This window comes from Apteryx rowi, unplaced genomic scaffold (assembly GCF_003343035.1).
Source record: "Apteryx rowi isolate R43461 unplaced genomic scaffold, aptRow1 scaffold_204, whole genome shotgun sequence".
NCBI lineage: Eukaryota > Metazoa > Chordata > Aves > Apterygiformes > Apterygidae > Apteryx > Apteryx rowi.
Window position 1 is genome coordinate 232,797 of NW_020448353.1, and position 13,717 is coordinate 246,513.

A 13,717-nucleotide genomic window follows, 5' to 3' on the forward strand; every position below is an offset into this window, starting at 1 on the left:
CATGACATCTCTCACACGAGCCCCCGGCAGGCCACAAACCTCTCTAGACAAGAGGTCAGGTCGACAGATAGATGATAGATTTTGTAAAGTTACAGTGATGTTAGGAGATCTGGAAGATAACAGTGGCTTCATTTTGTCATTCTTTTCATCCTTTTTATCAATTCTGTAAGACGATGAGTTGTGTACTAGAATGCACAGATTCATTAGCAGGTTGCATATATATCTGAAGAAGATTCCTTTGTCTCCAACCCTTTGTTTTACATAGAGCCCTGTATAGACAAGGCACATCATGGCACATCATGTGGCAGACATGTCTGCATTTCTTATTTGATAAAACTGTAGCTTGGAAGCAAATGATTTATTGTAGTCAAATGGGTAAGTTGTATGGCTTTTGCAAAAGTAGTATGGTAGTATTTGAGAAACTTCGAAGCGAAGCTTTGGTAATACTTGGCTCATTCTTTGAAGATGGTTCTTGCTCTGAAAGCTTGCCTACTTTTTGAGAAATGAAAATGAAGACTAAGGAAAATGAAAAATGCATCCTGTGGAAAAACAGTTCTGAAATGTAAGTACTGGATATTCCAGCAAATGACCTATTCTACAGCAGTGGGGGGCACTGTTGTGTCTCTGTTAAAGCATGTGAGGATGTATTTTATTTCCTTAGTGCTAGATAACGTGCCATTTGTTGACATTTTTTCTTGTTTGAGTAAACATATTTATCTCATGTTCGTTGTTACTCATTAACATGTGACTGACATTACAACCTTATGAAGGAAAATTACTGCAGATTCGTTGGAGTCAGAATTCTTCATTAATTATTTTAAGACTTTTCCTATCAATGCAAGACCTTTTCAAACAAAGACTTGATTCAGGAAGTTTCACACCAGGAAGGTGTGTCCATATTAACTATGTATGGAAAAACAAGTAGTTTGGCTTTCAAATATTTGCTTGGTTATTTTATGAGTAGACTAATGTGTCCATTTGTGTGTGTACGTGTGTAGGCAAGCACTGAAGAGGTGGCTGTTTTGAAAACCAGAGAAGGGATTTCCTTATTCTGGCTTTGCCTGTTAACAGGAGAATGTACAGAAGTACAGAAACTAAATGCACTTTGTTTGTGCTGAGCTATGAAATACTATGATAATGCATATCCAGTATATTTTTTACAGGAATCAAGATGCTATTAAAAGCTGACAAGCCTGTTGATTGCAAATGTCCTTTTTAAGGTTAAATGTAAATTCTGTGGGGATCAGAAAAGTCTTTCTGAAGTTTGTTTTGTCTAGTTGGTTCAGTGTGTGTAACTTTTAAACCAATGAATGAGGTACTTTCCATCTCTGCATTGATATTAGATTGAAATCATGCAATTTTGCTTTCCAGGTCTATGTTTGGCAGAAAGCAGAGGCTTAAATCTTTAGGAGCACAGCACAACTTATTCTCATGAGCAGCACAACTTACTTTCATGAAGAGATAGGTATTATATTGAAGAGACAACCTGAAAGCCATGCAGTTATAATGATGGTTTTGCTCAGGGTGGTGTATTAATGTAATTTGGTATGTTAAAATTTGATGGATCTGTACTTCAACTTTTAGTCCCTTGTTTTAAATAAATTCATACATACATTTAAATTTGTTTTCATGTTTATGTATTATAGCATTTTTGTTCCCCTTGCGCCCAGACTCCTGCCTTATCTAAGGGAAGAGATTTTGAAAGACTTAAAGGCAGCTCTCAAAAGGAGCTTATCAGCCTTATCCTCATTTTACTGCTGTCAGAGCAGATGCATGATGTGAGGTGTTCAGAATCACACCCGGTGGGTCACTGGCAGAGCAGGGATTTGGCCAGTCATTGAGTGGATGCCGCTCTATCCACTAGGTAGTATTTACTTCCTGGCTATTTAAACATAGCTTTAGTATTGAGGATGTTTTTCAAAACAGTGATCTGTGTGTAAGAAAAAAAAAAAAAGTAAAATGCAAGAGGGTTAAAGCACCATCCACCCTTAGATGGAATATATTCATTTTTAAAAATAGATAAGGATGCTCCTCCCCCCCTCCTTTGCAAATACTTGCGGCTTTACAAATATTTTTAATAATAAAATATTGTTATAGTTTTTTCCCCCCACGTAAGCAGCAAAAAGGAAACTGAGCATTTTTCACTGACAGACACCTCCTGTAACGCGAGTGAGGTTGATCAGTGGCTTCTCAAAATTTTTCTAAATGCTGATTTGAGCAAATCTCAGATCTTTGCAAGCCAGGAAATACACAGTTAGGGGCACTCTTATAACTCCAGCTGTGGTCATTGGCCCTCATGATAGCCTCTCACAGTTATCTGTGAACACATCGGCTTCTTTGCTTTCAACATGTGTCTGGATTAACAGTGGAAGAATTTGCTGAAATTGCTTGTGAGATCTGAAATGCATAGACATCTGGATTATTTTGCTCCCTCTAGAAAGAGATACCTTACTTGTGTATGTGGAGCTCAAGGAAAAAGTCTCTGCACCTCGAGTGATCCAGTATGTCTTGCATCGATTTTTGTAGCTCCGAATCAGTAGCAGTAGGCAGGAGTCATCGGCTGTGAATGATGCATTTGAATAGTCTGCACTTTAATGGCAGCAAGCACTGCAAAAGGGCGAAGGGGTTGCTGTATGCACTAGAAAGAGTGGTATGTGACTGACTGGTTGGCCTAAAACAGTAGTAGTTTCTTTTTGGTGACACGTCATCGTCATCGACACATATCCCTCCTGTGAAAGAAGGGCCTTGGTGCAAAATACACACAACCAAGAGAAGGTAGAGACTATCTGTAAAGCTAGGTTACAATATAAGAATCATAGGCTTACTGGAGGTCAGAGAAGAAAGAATTAAGGAAGTGTTAATCCTAATCTGTGTTCCCTCATTTTTGGTGTGCTTTTTTTATTATTATTTTCTTCTTCTCAGCGGCTCAGAGTTGTGGTGATTTACCTGAGTAAGATGCCACAGCTCTACCAAAGAAGCTCTGTAAATCTCTGAAATTCTTTTGCCAGTGGATCTCCCTGGTGCTCTTGTATGAGAAGAGAGAGGCTGTTTCTTTGCCTTAGGCTGTGAGTCAGTTGTAATTAGCAAGGAGGTTACAACAGAACTCTGTTATGGTTAGCCCAGGGGAAAGGAGGTGCTTGATTCCTGGAGCGTTTTTAACTGCAGGGGGAAGAGAGAAAGCAGAGATGATATTTATGCTCTCCAGTGATGACAATTTTATTACACGATAGTTCCAGTTATTAAGTATGTGAGCATTTAATATTAGTTCGTCCCTGTTTTTCCACTGTGCTGCCCAACCATCTTGTAAACTAATCACTCCTTTCAGGGTTTCCATCCATTCTCACCTTTCTTCCTGCTATAGGTAGAGAGAACAAATTACTTCTTAAAATGTCTGTTTTTATCTATTTTAACCATAGCTGTTACTAATGAGAACATTAACTAAAAATTGATTTTTATTGCTTATAATCCTGTAAGTACTAGGTAGTCAGGTGGTCAGGACCCATGGGGAGTGTCTGTCTTTGCCAGGAGCAAGCATGGAAGCCCCTGATGCTCGTGGATGCAGTGTCTCTGGCCGTTGTCAGTGGTGTGGGACACTGCTTTGGTTTGCTCTGCCACTGACTGCTCTGCCTCTCTGCCTGGTGATTTGCCCCTTCGGCTTGAAAGCAGAGTTGGCTGTTGTAACTGAAGGTGTTGTATGACGTTTTACATGCTGTGTCAGACAGGAGGTCAGAGACACAGATGTTGTTTTTGCTTTCAGCAACAGGAATCTTAATCATGACAGTTAACGTCTTCCACACGTTTAATATGGGTGCTCAGTTGGATGGATTAGTGAGTCACCAGCAGCAGTCATGAAACGAGCTGCAGAAATGCAGCTCATTAAGACCTTGGACTCGCAAGCCCAGTGAGGAGTAGGGGAGTGCAGCAAACAAATCTTGAGGGTTCATGTCTGTCCTACTTTATTTAGGGCTAGTGTGGAGACCATGGGGAGGCTGGGGGATGAACATAGCTATGTTACTTTTTGTGTATGTTTTTTCTTCTTCTTAAACATGCCTTGTGATTTCAAAGGAGTTGAGAACCAGAGAAGCAGCCTTCACAAGCAAGGACCCAGCTACTGAGGCAAATGCCAGCTCTCCCATGCTAATGGATAAGCGCAGAAGTGGTTGTGTGTAGCCAGGTCTGCCTCTTTCCAGCCATGCTACATACGTGACCAGATGTTTCTCTTTGTTCTCGCAGCTTGCTGTGTTGCATAGACTGGACCTCCCTTTTCTTTACCCTAAGGATTATAATGTGCACATCGGGCCTCTTCTGCTCAGTAACCCACTCTGTATGCCATGCCTTAAGAGCTGATAGGACAGCTTACCAACAATTTCATAGAGAAAACACTTCCTCTGTAGCTCAGGTGTTGTCAGAGAGTTGCTGGCCCCTTTTTGTTGCCTGAGAGGTGAGTCTGTCCTGGAGAGTTGCAACTGTGAAGTTGGACATGTTAAATCAAACAGCTTTTGTTGAGGTTAACATCAAGGTGCTTGTTAAAGTGAGCATGCATGCCGACTATTACTGAAGCTCAGCTGAGCTGAGTAACTTGGTGAACCACAGTCATTTGATTGTATGTGTGAGGTCTGAGGGTGCCAACTGTATAAGACCGTAGAAGAAAGTAACATTTGCTATTTCTGAGATTATCATGTAATCAGAGTTGCTCATGGTTTTCCTGGCTTTCTTCACATTTTGGTTTTTGAATATACAAACCATTTTTTGATTTTTTTTTTTCTGAGATCTATATGGAACGTGTAGTCCTGAAGTGTTTTAACTTCAGTGGACTTGACATACTTATTCACAGAAGCTGACTTGTTGGTTTCTATGCTGTATGAATGTAAATGTAATAATGCAATCTTTCTTCGTGTGAGAAAGAATGTGATTTATTTTACTTGCCTTCTAGCAGAGATGGTTGCTTCCAGTTATATGTCTCTGAGTCTTTGGCTCCATGCCTCTGAAATTATGCAAGTTCGCAATATCAGTTCTGCTTGTCACCATAGCATACCCTGCTTGGCCTACACCCGATACCAAAATCAAGCTGATAATGCAAAACTAAAATGGACGGCTGTAATCTGAGGACAATGGATGTGGAGACTATGGGGAGGCTGGGGGATTTGGCTTGGGGGAAGTTCTAGACTTCTTAAAGAGCGGAATGTTTATTAAATAAAACTGAGATGATCTTAGAATAATGCTGCCAAGGATGTTGGGGGGAGAAAGCCCCTCATGCTCCCCACTAATGTGACCTGAGGGAAGGCATTATTCTTGAACCCATTTCAGTGATTGGGCATGTGAGCAGGACACATCCTGTGTAACTATTCAGGCAACTGAGAGAAAGTAACGCTGCTGGGAGCAGCACTGGACATTCAGATTCTGCACTTGGTCTTGTTGGCACCCCTTTGACTCTGCCAGGATTTCGTAGGATTTGAGGGAGCTTGTTCAATGGGATTGGATCGTTTCAGAAAGAAGTATCCCTTTTCCTTATCGTACTTTATTTTTTATTCCAGGTGGTGACACCCTGCTTTCTTCCAAGCAATTATGAACTGGTAAGTACTGTTGGCACTGTCAATATCCGTCAGGTTTTATTAAGCTATTGGTTAGGTTATTCTTCCTGTAATTTCTTGTTATTTAAGTACTGTATCTTCCCCTTTCCCAGTGAGTGCTTGGAAAATAAAGGGTCTAATCCTGAAGCTTGTTACTGTGTCTTGTCTCATGGAGCAATCTGGATTGTTTTATTGAGCATTTTGCAAGGTTAAAGGTTTACAGCATGAAATGTTGAGTTGTGCCTTTCAGGACTCTTCTTAAACTGAACTGGACGGTATGTCTGTGATAGAGCAACCATGTGCAGTTGACCGTACTTACATTATCCACTTTTCTTTTAAAGTGAATGACATTCATTGTTACAACGTACTGTATAGATGTCTCATATTAGTTTGACAGTACAAATAGGGGACAGGTTGTTTGGTTGTTTGTTTGGTTGTTTGTTTGTTTGGTTGTTTGTTTGTTTGGTTGTTTGTTTGTTTGGTTGTTTGGTTGATCCTGGTGGAGGAGGAGAGACTAACCCACGCTTGTTCAGGATAGGCATTAAAAAGATGATAAACCTTTTCAGGCTTGAGTAGCTGATTTTGGTCCTTTTAGCTCCAAGGGTAACATGAATGATACCCAGACGGATGGGGTGTTAACTGTTATTTACTGAACCAGCACTACCACCTGCTAGTATCAGTATTAGAAATAATAGGTCCACAGCTGATGTCCAAATGTCAGCTGAGAACTGTGTGGTGCGTATATATGCGATGCAGCCAGGGGGGGATTAGAAATCCAGCATCTCATTTCTGCCTTGTTACGTGAATTGGGCAAGTCGCTTTGCATACTTCTGTGTCTTGATTTCCCTGTTGGCAAAAGGTAAGTAGTGATACTTGCTTGGAATGAATCACAGAAGTAGAAGGTGCTATGGAAGTGTTGGCTTATGCTTTTCTTAATCATTATCCTTCAAAAGAAAGGGTGAAAGATTAAATCAGTGATGCACAGTATTATGAGGAATGTGAATATTAACTCATGGAAGCTCTCCCCTAATTTTGGCCCAGTAATTTTATGAATTAACTCACATCAGAGTCTGGGGATTCTGTATGATGTTACTGCTAAAATTATAAATAGAAGAGCAGTCCTTTATTTTGTCTGCAGCTCACAGTAGTAGATGCGTACTGTGAGCTGTGGTTGCTCTTTCTTTTGTGTTGTATACACAACCTGTGTATTGATTCTGATATGGAAAATCTGTTGCCATGATTCAGAACAACCTTAAGTGTGCAGCACTGGGGGATAGAGTACCGGGCCTTACCAGCCATCGTCCTGGGTGAACCTGGTGTGCAGTCAGGTTCTGCCAGGCTTAGCAGTAACAGGCTCTCCTGTTTATTGCCACCTTCTATGCCCTGGCCCTTTCCAAAATCACTGAGCAAACTGTTAAACTAGCTGGAGGTTGGGGTGTGGTCTTTGTACAATGTCTTAAATAGCACGCAGCTTTGCGATTCAGAAATCTGCTGCTGTGCAATTGGGGATCGAAGATGTCCCTGAGTTTTCTGGCTTTCAAGTGATCTTTGTGTATGAGCAGTTTTGTATGTTTTGGAAATGAGGTAAGAGGCTTTTTAATCTGAGTGTTTTTCACCTGTAGGGTTTCTTGGGGCTTACATTAAATCATAGACTACAAGTTATGTAGAAATCCTGGATTTTTGCAGGTTGTATTTATGGGATTCGGAAGCAGTCTAAATGTTGAAGATGGCTTCCCTTGTTAGCAGAGACTGGAAGAAATGCTGCAGGATTTGGATTTATTTATTTATTTATTACTTTTTTCTCTTTTGTACTGGACACTGCTCATTGGCATTTCAGTGAGCACACACACCCCCCCCCCCGCCCCAAGTGTTTTTGCTTTTATTTTCCTTAGTCCGGATCTCTTTGGGGCATGTTATCACCTCCCTGTAAATTGGTATTGCCCTGTTAGATTCTCACGTCCCCTGGAAGCAAAGGTAATGTCTGTCAACCTACGTTCACCCTTCTATTTCTGTGAAGGGAGTTTGGATGGATTTCTGTGGCTGAAAAGCAGGGCCTCTGAAAGGTTCAGGCTGTGAGGTAAGGTAGTTCTTGGTGTCTGTGTGCTTATACTGAACAGTTCCTCAGGAAAATCCCTAAAAGCCCTTGGGAAATACCCAGGGTTATATAAGTGTATTTCCTTTACCCTTTCAGTCAAGTGACTTACTGAGGGAGAGATGGAACCAGTCTGTCCATTCAGCTACCATCTTGAGTTTTATGTGGCTTTGAAGGCAACATTTGTACCAACAGAGAAATGGGTGAGAGCATGCGGCACAGCACATCTTGAATCCGGACAGTGGAAACAGCCGAACCCCCCGCAACCAGGGTGACCCCAACCCGACACCTCTTGGGAATAGTCCAGCGGCCTCCCGAAATGATGGCCAAGTAGCGCTGCTTCATCCAGGCCAAGCTGCTCTGGGCCTGTGCTAATGGTTGGGCAGTGTGGACAGCCATGTGATGCTGGCCTAACCTGCTTGCTTCATGAGCAGAGATGTAGCCCAAAGTTCAGTCCCTGAATAAAGTATTTACTAGCTTTAGGCAGGAAGAAGATCACAATTCCATAGAGTTTTCTTGCAGGAAAAACTGTAGTTGAAATACTTTCATTATATACTGTGCAATATCTTATTACTGAGAGTGAAACTGAAGAGTTTTGCTTCTGACATGGAATGTAGTGACATTTGGTATTTTTTAGATTAGGGTCTGCCTTGTGCACAAATAAATTTTACCTGATTAGTGAAGAGTTCTGTTGTCCTGAACTAGAATAATCTGTGACCATATTAGCCATAAGCAATTTCTTTTATAACTATTTTGAGTGTAAAATATTGAGAACATCAAGGACAAGTAGTTGAGATCTTCAGCTAATAGGGAAGGACTCTACTCAAACCAGCCAAAGTTTTGTTGCATTGCAGTTTTCTTCGGAAGTATGGATTATCCCCATTCATTCCAAGCTAGGCAGCTTTTAGTTCTCACATAAATAAATGATGCATATGTCTGGTATAAATTATTGGTACATATATTTAGCTAATGTAATGGTTGCCTGTATCGCTCTCCTAGTGGTTTATAGCAAGAACTGTAGTTAAACTCTGTGGCATGTTTGCTGGAAGATGGTTGAAGCCTGATGAAATGTACAGATGCTCTTTTTCTTTAGAATGTGGATTTTATTGAGTATTTTCAGCTTGGATGTCTGTTTCCAAAGAGGCCCTTTCTTCCCATTTCTCATAAGCCATGCATCTTGAAGCTTTGTAATGACGTCAGGATCCTCATATATCAACCCAGTGCAGCTGTTTGGAGTTTCAAGTGCTAAAATATAAACCAGCTGCTGTTAGGTGTTCTAATACTACTTGCTTTATGTTGTCATGTACATTCCTCTGCCTGGAGAAGGGGGACAATTTTAGTCCAGCTCTACTAATCAAAGTCAAATGTTTAGTAAAATAAGATGTATTCTGATGTGCCTCATTTTATTTCATCAAGACGCAATGGGTTATTTGTGGCAATAGACTGCAGAGATCTATATCATGACTCAAATATAATAAAAATGCCATGGCCACTGGTCACTACTTTTGTATGTAAGAGCTGAATTAGCCTATGTAACAGTTTTCTTAAAAGTTTGAGAAAAATCAAAGATGGCAAGTCTGTTTAAACAGTATTTTCTTGAATTGTTGCATCTTATTTTGAGATTGAGAGTTACTCAGTTGATGTCATTTTAAAAAAAATCTACATTTTAAATTAAAAGACAATTATTAACATGCACACGTTGTCTTATACAAATCTTGTTCCCTAATGCTACAAGAAAGATGGCTTAGTCCCTAACTTTGAATTTCCAAATGTTTTTCCATTCAGTTATTACTTTAAAAAGATAGAAATAAAAGTAGAGCCAAAAGAAGGATATTATTTTGAGGTCACTTTCAGATTCTGGGAAGTATTCTAGAATAATTTAAGATACATGAAGAAAGTAGCAAGCTTGTCCTCATTATTATTATTATTATTTTTTTTTTTTTACACATTGTTCATGGTACTGTATCTTTAAAAAGAATAAAGAAAATGAAAGCTTACTCCCTCAGAGGCCCCTCGTATTTCCTGCTGCATGTCTTGCATTAACAAAATGTGACTCAAAGGCTTGAACCTTATGGCATATATGCGCTCTTATCTTAAAATGACTCCATCAGTTAAATGGTCCCTATCACTGCATAACTTGTCAGTTTTAAGGCACAATTAACTAGTAATCTTTACCAGAGAAATTTCTGATTTAACCTCTGTAACCTTTCTTCTTTTTTTCAACTGGCTGCCAGAGAAGTCTGCATACCTGTAGTGCTGCCTTTTAAACCTCACATTTCATAACTGGCTCTTGTAGTGGTGGAAGATTAAGAGGACACTTACCCAGCTATTTATGTTTTATTAAAACATCACTTCTTCCTGAACTTTATTTAGCTATTTTTCTGAGTCTGAGGTGGAAGCCTTACTCATTTTGATAGAAAACTGGGGGAGTTATGCTTCTTTTTTTATTTTGCTTAACTCTGTTTTCCTCAACTATACAAGCCTGTTGTTTCCACTTTTGAAGACAAAAATAAGACTTTCGCATTCAGGCCTCTCCTAGCAAACCAAAAACATAATTTTGAACAGTGAGCTGAGTTGCACTCTGGCCCATCTCAAAAGAGGAGGGGAACACAGTTAAAATAATTAGGGAGATAAGTTTTTGTTTTTGTTCTTTAAGGGATGGAGGGAAGGAAAGAATATGTTGGAAAAAAAATGGGAAAGAAGCAAGTAATGGAGTCACAAGACAGTTGGGTGCCTTCCTACTAATCAGGTATCTGATTTTAYTTGAAATGTATGGGAGTTTAGACAGTTCATATATCTGACCCAGGGAAACTAGTCCCAGAAATTTCTCGAGAGAAACTAAAAGTGACTTTTAGCAAAAACATTATGATATGGCCAAAAAAAAAAAAAAGACAAGTTCATAAGGGGAAAGAGAGGAGGAGGAGGATAGGAAACCTTAAGAAAACTCAGTACCGCAGTAGTGTTGGAAGAAATTTTGTTCTTTTTAGCAAAACTTCCTCTTGTTCTAGTATTCCATGATGATTGGTGAATGCAGTCCTCTCCAGATGCTTTGGCTGAGAAAGATCAATAGATATGACAATATGTATTTTTATCCTCATTGCATTCATTTACTTTTTTAATGCATCTTCCCAGAAAAAATGTGAAGCAGTCTGTCGTTCCCATGGAGTACAGTCCATCTGTTTTTAATGTGAGCCTGCAAGAGATTTTCTGAGAAATCTGAAGCTGCATTACCATTGGTGATGTTGGGAAGGTCTGAGCATGTAGATGAAGGATTGCCTTCTCCAGTTTCATTTGAAGGGGGATCTGAGTCCTAGAAGGACATAAGATTATTATCTTGGGTTAATCAGGTATGACCTTCAAACACCCTGCAATATGATGACAATGACTAAGCTGAATTGGGAGCTGGCATGTGCAGCTCTCTCTCTGCCAGTTGTGTTTTTGGTTTCCGGCTTAAAGCAGTAAAAGCTTCACTGGGAAATTGCATCAAGTGGGTTTGATTTGTAATAAATTTCAGTCACTTATGGCTAGTTCATTTCTTGTTTTTGTTGTGTTTTTTTTTCCCTCTTTTCTTTTCGTCTTTAAAGCAAGAGAATGGAAATCGTAGGTGTGGAGAACTAGGAAAATATCCAACCATGTTATTTACAGAGACTTGCTTTTTCCCCACTGCCACTGCTACAGTCAAAGCTTTAGCTAAAGGTATTCATCACCTGAATTCACAGGACCGATGAGATACACAGAAATCAAGCATGATATACACAAATCGAACATGAATTGGAAGATGCAAAAGGCATGCCAATTCTACCTAACCTCTGCATTGCTATCATCTTTCCTGCCTCCTTTCCTCAGTCTAACCAGAGCCCCTCTGCTGGGATTATCACTGCCTGTCTTCTGACAGGTTGCACGTGATGAAAAAGGAAATGCAACAGCACGGTGATGTTCTCCAGTTTGTTTGCAAAGGGTGGGAATATCCAGCAGAGTTTTACATTTGCCTGTTCAGTTCCTGCTTTGTCACCATCTGTAGTGCCAGTGCCTCCATGCAGAGAGATATCTATGGACTTTGGAGAGAGTCTTATGGAAATGATTTTCTCCACTTTTGATTCATACAGCTTTCCTGACAGGAGAAAGCAAAGGTGCCTTGAAGTTCTGTTTAAACTTAGGGTTTTTTTGCTTTTCAATTTTGCTTTATTAAACTTTGAGCTGTACTTTTTCTTCCTTTCCCTTTTCTCAGCTTTATCAATCAATAGTCTTTTTATTTTTTGTGATTTCTTGATTTGTTAGTGAAGTGCCACTTTCCTCCACTGCTGTAGATCAGCAGGAACGGAGACTGAGGCCATAGCTTCTTGACAGAAAACGTGAGCTGCTGCCTGATCTGAAAACACTTGACATGATTACTTTTCAACTTTTTTGGATTTGTGGATCCTCACAAGGGAGCTGATGTGGGCCTCTGTATAATGCATTTGTAAGGGGGTTATTTTTTGTTCTTATGTTTCAAGTGCTTCTCAGAATAAGGCCGTGGACACCACAGGTCTGCAGAGCAGAAATTAAAAACTGTGGTTTTAAACAAAAATCAATATGATTTGAATATAGTGCTCCTGAAATCTACTGTGCAGTGTATACTATATTCAAGAGCCAGTCATTCTTTGCCAGGAGGGAGAGCTCATACTGTTTTAGGAATATCAGATAATTACAAGATTTAATAAAAGTTGAAATACAGTGACTATGAAGTTTTGATCTAATGCAAAATGAAATTAAAGTCAAGCTTTCTTTGAACAAAAGCAGTCTTCAGAAATAAGAGATCTCATGTCCCTTGCAAGTATACTTTTAGTTAGTCTTTGAAAATGTTTTCTTGACAGTGGAACTTGTAGAAGGAACGGAGGACAGCAATCCCAACTCTAAAAAGTCTGGCAGCCAAACATTAAAAAAATAGTAATAATTTTTCAGTTACTCTGTCACTAAGTATTACAGTGCCTCTGAGGGCTGCTACCTGTCTTTCAAGTAGAGATGATTAATCCTGTAACGGTAATTTCAAAGTCAAYTTTTCCTGTAGTCAGGATTAATTTCAACAAGCATAGGTATCTGTGCGGCCCCTTCCCCCCTCCATTAGTTTAAATAATGTTTAGCCTGGCTGCTTTATCATATACCAGTGGGTCATGTTTGCTCATTTACTTAAGTAACAACCTTCAGTCTATAAGATCCCACTCAACTGTAGTTCTTCTAATTTATTGTCATGGTAGGAATCATATGCTGCTTTAATTTGCTTTAGGTTATTTTTTTTTCCACATCAGCTCAATAATTTAGTGACATATAAGTAACAAAGTGTGTGTAGTAGAAGTGTTTGCATATAGACTTACTTTTGATTCTTCTTGCTTTATGTCATTAAATGCTGGAGTGAGAGAGGTTGAAACTCGAGGCTTCTCCTGAAAAAGTGTCATGGCACTAAATTGTAGATTTTGGGGAGGAAGGGAGGCAAGCAGCAGTTCCATTGTTTTCTGGTGTCTTTAAAGTGGAAATCCAAATGGGAAGCTTTAAGGGCAAGATGGACTTAATCCCTACTGATTAGCCAAATATTAACAAAGGTGAAGAAACTGTGTGTCTTGAATGAGCAAAGAGGTAGAACATCTCCTGTCCCATTCATTTAAGAGCTGATGGGTGTTCCTTGTTCTTAATTATTAAAAGGAAGATAAAGTGTGTGTGTGTTTTAATAATAGCAGTGTCATTTTATCTTTTGTTTTGATGGCTTTATCTTTATTTTTCTTTGAGCGGGGCTTTTTTAGGGAGTTGTTGGCAGGGATCTGCGATGGCTTTTTTTGGCAGGAAGAGGAGGTGGGATGGAAGTTGGAAGAAATATCTGGTCTTTGAATAATTTTGCTCATTCTACAGCAAAGCTTTTCTTATTTCTAACCACATGAATTGAAATTTCTTTGAACTGTCTTTATGGGAAGGTGGGAATAAGAATGCTTCTCTGTGCTTGGTATTCTTGAAATGCTGTGATTGGTGAGGTACACAGGTAATGTCCATTGGCTATAATGTATTATCATTGAAGTGTTTAGTACTT

The 13,717-nt window shown here is 39.5% G+C and overlaps 1 protein-coding gene across 1 annotated transcript in view; it reads left to right on the top strand.

Moving 5' to 3' along the window:
* TNS3 (tensin 3) overlaps positions 1-13,717 on the top strand; it is a 317,735-nt gene that overhangs the window by 154,163 nt on the left and 149,855 nt on the right. The window contains exon 4 of the mRNA XM_026063948.1: positions 5,535-5,573. The gene's annotated coding sequence lies outside the window, so the exon portion shown is untranslated. The remainder of the gene's footprint in view (positions 1-5,534; positions 5,574-13,717) is intronic.